The sequence below is a fragment of the Orycteropus afer genome, unplaced genomic scaffold, assembly GCF_000298275.1.
Source record: "Orycteropus afer afer isolate SDZICR_OR568_19922 unplaced genomic scaffold, OryAfe1.0 scaffold00266, whole genome shotgun sequence".
Taxonomy (NCBI): Eukaryota; Metazoa; Chordata; class Mammalia; order Tubulidentata; family Orycteropodidae; genus Orycteropus; species Orycteropus afer.
Window position 1 is genome coordinate 3,504,100 of NW_006921853.1, and position 8,517 is coordinate 3,512,616.

Here is an 8,517-nt window from a genome sequence, read left to right on the forward strand (position 1 = left end):
TGCCAACCTTCTGGTTAGCAGTCAAATGCTTTTGGCACTATGCTACCAGAGCTCCTGTATATATGTATATGTATATTTATATGTATATACACACACAAATTTCTATTAGGAAAATGGCTCACACGCTTATAGAAGCTGGCAAGTCCAAAGTTCCTGGATCAAACATCAAGCTGGAGGATTTTCCATGTCAAGCTGGAAGCTTTTCCTGGCTCTTGCAGCCACAGGGGCTGAGGAGCTCAAGGCTGGCAGGCAGTACACTGGCTGTTGACTTCAACGAATGACAAATCCAGTATCTCCAGGCCAAATGGTAGATTGTTCACTCATGGACAGTTGTAGGCAGCACAACAGAATCTTGATCCACAGAAGAATGTCTCCTCTCCCAGGATATCCACAAATATACTGGAAGCAGGCCACACTCCTAGGGAAACTCCCTTTTAATAGATTGGCCACTCAAAACATAATCATCTGATCCCATCATGGGAACAACCACATCACCACAGCTCAAACCACAGAATTGTGGTCCAGCCACAAGTTGACACGCAGCTCCAACTATCACAAATTGACTTTTCTCAAGCTTCTCTTTGAAATCTTCTGTTCAACTCCTTTATCCTGTCAATTCTTCCATCTGCTTTAGCTACTCTCTCCCCTCCCCTCCCATTCCTGGTAACCAACAAAGAAAGTTTCCTTCTATGTATAAACCTTTCCTTGACTTTTTACAATAATGGACTAATACAATATTTGTCTTTCTGTGATTGACTTGTTTCACTCAGCATAATGTCCTCAAAGTTCATCCACGTTATGTGGTGTTTTGCAGATTCTACATTATTCTTTAGGGTTTCATAGTACTCCATTGTGTGTACCACAGTTTGTTTATCTATTCCTCAGTTGATGAGCACTTAGGTTGTTTCCATCTCTTTGCTATTGTGAATAGTGCTACAGTGAACATGGGTGTGCATATATGTTTGTATACTGCCTATCAGTTCTTTAGGATACATACCTAGTAATGGGATTGATAGGCGCTCTGGTGGTATATTGCCTAAGGTATTTGACTGCTAACCAGAAGGCTGGTGGTTCAAACCCACCAGCCACTCTTCAGAAGGAAGGTTGGGAAATCTACTTCCATGGCGATACCACCTTGGAAACCCAAGGAAGAGTCGCTGTGAGTCGACCCGACTCCACAGCAGTGAGTTTTTGGAATGGGATTGATGGATTAAATGGTATTTCTATTTCCAACTTTTTAATAAATCACCATACCAATTTCCACAGTGGTTGTATCATTTTACAGTCCCAACAAAAGCATGTTGTTGTTGTCGTTATGTGCCGTCGAGTCAGACCCAACTCATAGCGACCCCTCCTTGGGTTTCTGAGGCAGTATCACTACTGCAGAATGGCTGGTGGGTTTGAACCATCTTCCTTCTGGTTAGCAGTGCCTTAGGCACTATGCCACCAGAGCTCCTTAAAAAAAACCAAACTCACTGCCATCTAGTCTATTCCAACTCAGAGCGACTTCTCCTTGGGTTTCTGAGGCGATATCTCTATGGAAGTTGATTGCCTAGTCTTCCTTCCAAGGAGTGGCTGGTGGGTTTGAACTGCCACTCTGGTTAGCAGTCAGATGCCTCTGGCACTACACCACCAGAGCTCCCCCAAAGCGCTCTCTCTCTCTCTCTCTCTCTATATATATATGTGTACATATGTATATATATATATGAATGTACGTATACATATACTATATACATATATATGTCTATATACATAATTTTTAATAAGATATGAAAACTATAATTTACTTAACTTATAAGACCAATGTAAAATATTGAGAATATTTTCAAAATATTGAGAAAGTTTATATCATGAGAAAATTTACTCTGGTCTCGTATGAACCAGTTGGGGTGGCATTATTTTTATATGGCAAACTAAACACTAAATCATGACAAAAGTTCTCTCTTATCCTGGAATTTTTCTTATGTTTTAACTATAATAACAAAACCAATTACACATATACACTTTTCAGTGTTCACAGAGGAAACAAATAGTTTAATAATTTTATATTTCTTTTACACATTTTTGACTATTTAATTGGACAAGATATTCCTAGAGTTTGTACATAACAATTAAAGTTTTCTAAGAAAGTGAAAAGGTTAAAAAAGAAAGTGAAAAGTAGCTACTTTGGACAAATATGAAATTTTCGCTCTAAACACTAATTATGTTCCCTCTGCAAGGAGAGGGAAGAAAGTTTAAACAAAGAATAACAGATTTTGACATACCCACACATTTAAGGAAAAAAAAAAAAAAAAGAATGACATTACAGCTGATTTTAAAAATAATCCAGGCCCTTGACATTTTAATCAAGACCTGGGTTTCATTCCCAGCCAATATTCCTCATCGCCCATCAGTCAATTTGGCCTTGTGTTGCTGTGAAGTCGAACAGGTCACTAGAGCTTCCAGACTAAAGTGGACTAGGAAAAAAAGCCTGCAACCTACTTCTGAAAAGCAGCCAATGACAATGCTGTGGACCACAATGGTCCTATGCCATGTGCCCGGGGTCATTATGAGTCAGGGATAGAATAAAAGGCAACTAACAACATCAACATACAATGAAAAAGCCAGCATCAACACAGATGGGTGCACAAGAGGTATAAACTAAAGGTAAATACTTTTACATATATAATACTGCATTATCAGTAATAACATGTTAACCTACCGGTGGATACATAGGTAGACAGGCTAAATGATAAAGCTGGGTGCCATTGGGTAGGCAGCTTCCTAATTGTGGTGGTTAAGTTTGTGTATCAACTTGGCTGGGCCTGGTTGAGTGGCTGGGCAGTTGAATGTAGTTATTCCCCATGGTGAAATTGGTAATTAACTCCATGGTGGAATCTATTGGAGCAGCTGAGTAGCTGCTTTGGGTATGTGGTCTGCTTCCCCAATATAAGAAACAGGTTTGGGAATGGTCTAGCTAATGGCACGCTTGAACCCTGCATGTAGCCATGTTGTCATTCAGCAGCCTGCTGTACTCTGCCGATCTAGGGACTTTCAATGGACTTGAATCAATGGCCTGCCATACGGTTTGGTAACATCGGGACTGTGCCTTTTTACTTATCAACCTTGGGGCTTCACAACCTCAGAAGCCAGCAGCTGTTTGAGTGAAGAAATGCCTCTAGCTCCAGTGGGCCAGTAGCAGGAGGCAGAGCTGGACCCTAAGGTTGAGGGGCTTTCACCCAACCCCTAGAGCCTGGCACTTTGAACTTGGACTTAAAGCCTCCAAATTTTAAGAATAAACTCCTGTTTGTTAAGGCCATCCCATTTGTGGTATATTTCTTGTCAGAGCGGCACTAGGTAACCAGAACACCAACTGACTGGAAAGATCCATATTTGTACCCATTCCAAAGAAAGGTGATCCCACAGAATGTGGAAATTATCAAACAATATCGTTAATATTGCATGCAAGTAAAATCTTGCTGAAGATAATTAAAAAACAGTTGCAGCAGTATATTGACAGAGAACAGAAATGCAAGCTGGATTCAGAAAAGAGCGTGGAACAAGGGATATTATTGCTGATGTCAGATGGATCTTGGCTGAAAACAAAGAATACCAGAAAGATGTTTACTTGTGTTTTATAGACTATGCAAAATCATTTAATTGTGTGGATCATAACAAATTGTGGATAACATTGAGAAGTATGTGTATTCCAGAACACTTGATTGTGCTTATCAGGAACCTGTACATAGACCAGGAGGCTGTCATTCAAACAGAACAAGGGGATACTGCATGGTTTTAAATCAGGAAGGGAGTGCTTCAGGGTTGTATCCTTTCACCATACTTATTCAATCTGTATGCAGAACAAATACTCTAAGTAGCTGGACTATATGAAGAAGAAGGTGGCATCAGGATTGGAGGAAGACTCATTAACAACCTGCTATATGTAGACAACACAACTTTGCTTGCTGAAAGTGAGGAAGATTTGAAGCACTTACTGATGAAGATTAAAGATTACACAGTGTGCAGTATGGATTATATCTCAACATAAAGAAAACAAAAATCCTCCCAAGTGACCAATGAGCAATATCATAATAAATGGAGAAAAGACTGAAGTTGTTAAAGATTTCATATTACTTGGTTCCACAATCAACACCAATGGAAGCAGCAGTCAAGACGTCAGAGAATGTATTGCACTGGGCAAATCTGCTGCAAAAGATCTTTTTCAAGTGCTAAAGAGCAAAGATGTCTCCTTGAAGATTAAGGTCCACCTAACCCAAGCCATGATATTTTTAATTGCCTCATATGCATGTTGGCGAAGAATGCTGAAAGTACCATGGACCGCTGAAAAGAACTAACAGGTCTGTCCTAGAGGAAGTGCAGCCGAAATGCTCCTTGGAAGCAAGAATGGCCAGACTTCATCTCACCTACTTTGGTCATGTTATCAGAAGAGACTGTTCCCTGGAGAAGGATGTCATGCTTGGTAAGGTGGAGGGTTGACAAAAGAGGGGAAGGCCCTCAGCAAGATGGATTGACACAGTGGCTGTGGTGATGCACTCAGGTATAGCAGATGCATGGAAAAGATGCATGGAAACAATTAGTACAAGGGACTAGTGGACCATAGAACCTCAGCCTACATGACCCTTAGACCAGAAGAACTAGATGGTGCCCAGCTACTACTGCTTAGCAGAGGGGAGGCTGCCCTGATTGAATAACTGTATCCTGAGCATTCCTGAACCTGAATTGTAACCTACGTCCCTAATAAACACCATAATTGTGAGCATTGTTTGTGTGTTCTGTGTAGCCATTGGAACAAATTATCAAACCCAGCAGAGAAGCAGAGCATGCTGTGGGAGGTACTGTTGGTGTCAGCGTTGGTTAAAATAAAAAAGGTTGGAGAGTGGTGGCATGTCTGGCCTCATAAGAATCAGCTTTGGGCTGTTGGTATTGATTCTTCTCTCTCCCTCTTTAGAAGTTAGAAGAAGTCAGGGGAGGATGCTGTCCCTGTGCCCTTTTTGCAGCTCTAAAACAATTGGTGTGGGATTTTCTTTGGGGTGATGAAAATGTCTTGGAACGAGATAAAGGTGATGATTACACAACATCATACATTGTGAACACTGAATGCCATTGAATTATATATTTTAAAATGGTTAATGATATATGAATTTTACCTCAATTTTTTAAAAAATAATGCCAGCACATAATTAATCTCCAGAGTGCAGAAATTAAGGAGGGAAAAATCTCCTATGTTAAACAGAAAAATTTCTCTTTTTGACAAATATGACAATCTCTTCATGAGGGTTCTTCCTACTTTTTGTTCTAAAATACTTCTCAAATAAACAATCCTCTTCTTGTCAAAATATCTCCAGCATAGCCACTACAATTCCAATTTGTTCCCGGTGAAATTTTGCTAGTTAGAGAGATGAGAGTTGTAGTAGAGCTCAAGAACCAGAGGTCAGATGATGACAAGCAGATGCAGGGTTCAGAGCAAGGCAGGGAACTTGGCCAGATCATTCATACACATACCGGATGCAGATTACACCTTCACGGATACTCCCCTTACTTGAGCAAGGTGGTACATGGGTGTGAATTCAAGAAGGGTGATGATAATTGTGCTGACTTGGGTAAGGGAGGTAACTTGAGTCGCACCCTCTAGTAAAGTGATGACTTAAGATACATCCCACCCTAATCCTGCCTCATTAACATAATGGACAACTCACTACCAAATGGGACCATAACCACAGGCATAGAGGCTAGATAGAATATACAAAACATCACAAAATGGAGGATAATTCTATCAGACCCAAAATGGAGTCATTACAAAACAGCCAACTTACTTAATTACATAACTGCCAACCAGTGAGTATCATGGCCCAGCCAAGTTGATACATAACCTTAACCATCACAGGTATACCTTATTTGCATTAGTAGCAACCTGTCCAATCCCCTTGGTGGGACACAAGCACTTCATTTGCATAGTCCCATCCAATCATGCTGTGTGAGTCACAAAGACTATGCTTAGAAGTACTATATTAAGTAATTCACTGCACCATAGATGTCCTTTATCTGACAAGGGTTTAATATCCAGAATACATAAACAACCCTGCAACTCAACAAGAAAGTAAACAGTCCAATTAACAAATGGGTAAAGGATTTGAATAGACACTTCTCCAAAAAAGATATACAAATAGACAATAAGCACATCAAAAGATGGTCAACATCAACAGTCCTTGTTGTTGTTGTTGTTGTGTGCTGTCGAGTCGGCCCCGACTCATAGCGACCCCTCCTTGGGTTTCCGAGGCAGTATCACTACGGAAGTAGATTGCCCAACCTTCCTTCCGAGGAGTGGCTGGTGGGTGTGAACCGCCAGCCTTCTGGTTAGCAGTCAAGTGCCTTAGCCACTATGCTACCAGAGCTCACCCCTACTAGGATGGTCATTATAAAGGAAAAAAATAACAGAAAATAACAAGTATTGGAGAGAATATGGAGAAATTCAAACCCTTGTGCATTGCTGGTGGGGATGGTACAGCCTCTATGGAAAATAGTTCAGCAGTTCCTCAAAAAGTTAAACACAGAATTACACATGATCCAGCAATTCTACTCCTAGCAAATAACTAAACCAATTGAAAGGAGGAATTCAGAGACTTTTCAACAGTGTTCACTGCAGCATTACTGTATTCACAAGAACCAAAAGTTGAAAATAACCCAAGTGCCCAAAATGGATCAATGGATAAGTCAAATGTGGTATGTACATACAAGGGAATATTACTCAGCAGTACAACGTAATGAAGTAATCCTGGATAGAGTGGGAGAACCATGTGGAACAAAACTCAAAATTATTAAAAAAAAAAAAAAAAAAAGAGAGCGAGAGAGAGAGAGAAACCAGGCTTGCTGGTCTGACAGAGCCTGGTGAAACCCCTGAGACTATGGCCCCTAGCTGTCATTTAGGTCTGGAATTGAACTCCTGTGGCTTCCAGCCAAGTAAGACCAGCATATAGACTGAACATTTACATCAGGTAGATACACACCTTAGAGAGGCTGATCATGGGAGAATAGAAGGGCAACGTATACACAGGGCGACCGCTCGGGGCAGGAATGCATGGGAGGGAAGGACACAGGGAAGAGGTAATTGAGGAGGAAGTGGGAAGAGAGCTGTTCCATTGTGGGAAATTGTAGTCAATGTCATGAACCAACATGTGTATGAACTTCTGTGTGGAAAATGAAATTGCTCTGTAAACTTTCACCCATATCACAATACAATTAAAAAAAAATGTAATGAAGTACCTGCTACAACATAAACTTTGAAAACATTATGTTAAGTGACACAGAGACAATATTGCTTGATCCCACTTATATAAAATATCTAGGAGCTTTGGTGGCATAGTGCCTAAGGCACTTGACTGCTAACCAGAGGCCTGGTGGTTCAAACTCAACAGCCACTCCTCAGAAGGAAGATTGGGCAATCTACTTTTGTAGTGATATGGCCTCGGAAACCCAAAGAGGGGTTGCTATGAGTCAGATCTGACTCGATGGCAATGAGGTGTTCATATATATATGTATATATAGTATGTAGAATAGGAAAATTCATCAAAGAATAAAGTAGAGAAGTTACCAGAGGTTCAGGGGAGAGGGCAATGAGGAGTTATTGCTTAAAGGGTACACTTTCTGTTTGAGGTGACGGAAAGTTTTGGAAGTAGGTAGTAGTGATGGTTACACAATATCATGAATGTGCTTAATGCTGCTGAATTGTACACTTAAAAATGGTTAAAGTACTTCACCCAAATCCTAATAAAAAAAAAAAAAATGGTTAAAGTAGTAAATTTTATGTTATATATTTTTTACCACAATAATAATAAAAGCAGCAGCAATAATTCATACTGTGGGTGGAGGGGGTTGTTTGGTCTTTTTTGTGGTTTGAGCAATGTTCTTGTTTTTGTGTCTGACATGATTAGAGAATGGTCTTTTTATCCATCAGAAAGTGGCTGTGTCTGATGTTGATTTTTTTTTCCTCCTTCTCATCAGCTACAATTCAAAACATTGAAATTAGCAACCTCTTTTGGTAAAAACAAAGAACTCTGTTGGTGCAGCGGTTAAGGCATTCGGCTGCTAACCAGAAGGTTGGTGGTTAGAACCCATCAGCAGCTCCATGGGAAAGAAATGAAGCAGCCTACTTCTGTAAAGATTTATAGCCTTGGAAAACCTATAGGGCAGTTCCATTCTGTTTTATATGGTTACTATGAATTGGAATTGGCTTGATGACAACGGGTTTGGTTTTGGGTTTTGGCTTGGTAGAACATGACTTCTCCCAGTCATCACGAGCCAATTCCAACTCCACTATCCCCCAATAATCTTATAACTGACCAACTTCACTCATTACTCTCCTGCCTGTCCCCTGCAGGCATTTAAATCTGTGTCACCTTATTAAGCAGAAAAGGAATGAACCAAGCCCAGAGAGAAGTGACTTGCCTAGAATGACCCAATGAACTGATGGAAGGCTTGAAACTAGAACTCTATCTTTAGTTTTCTCTCAAGAAATCTGCC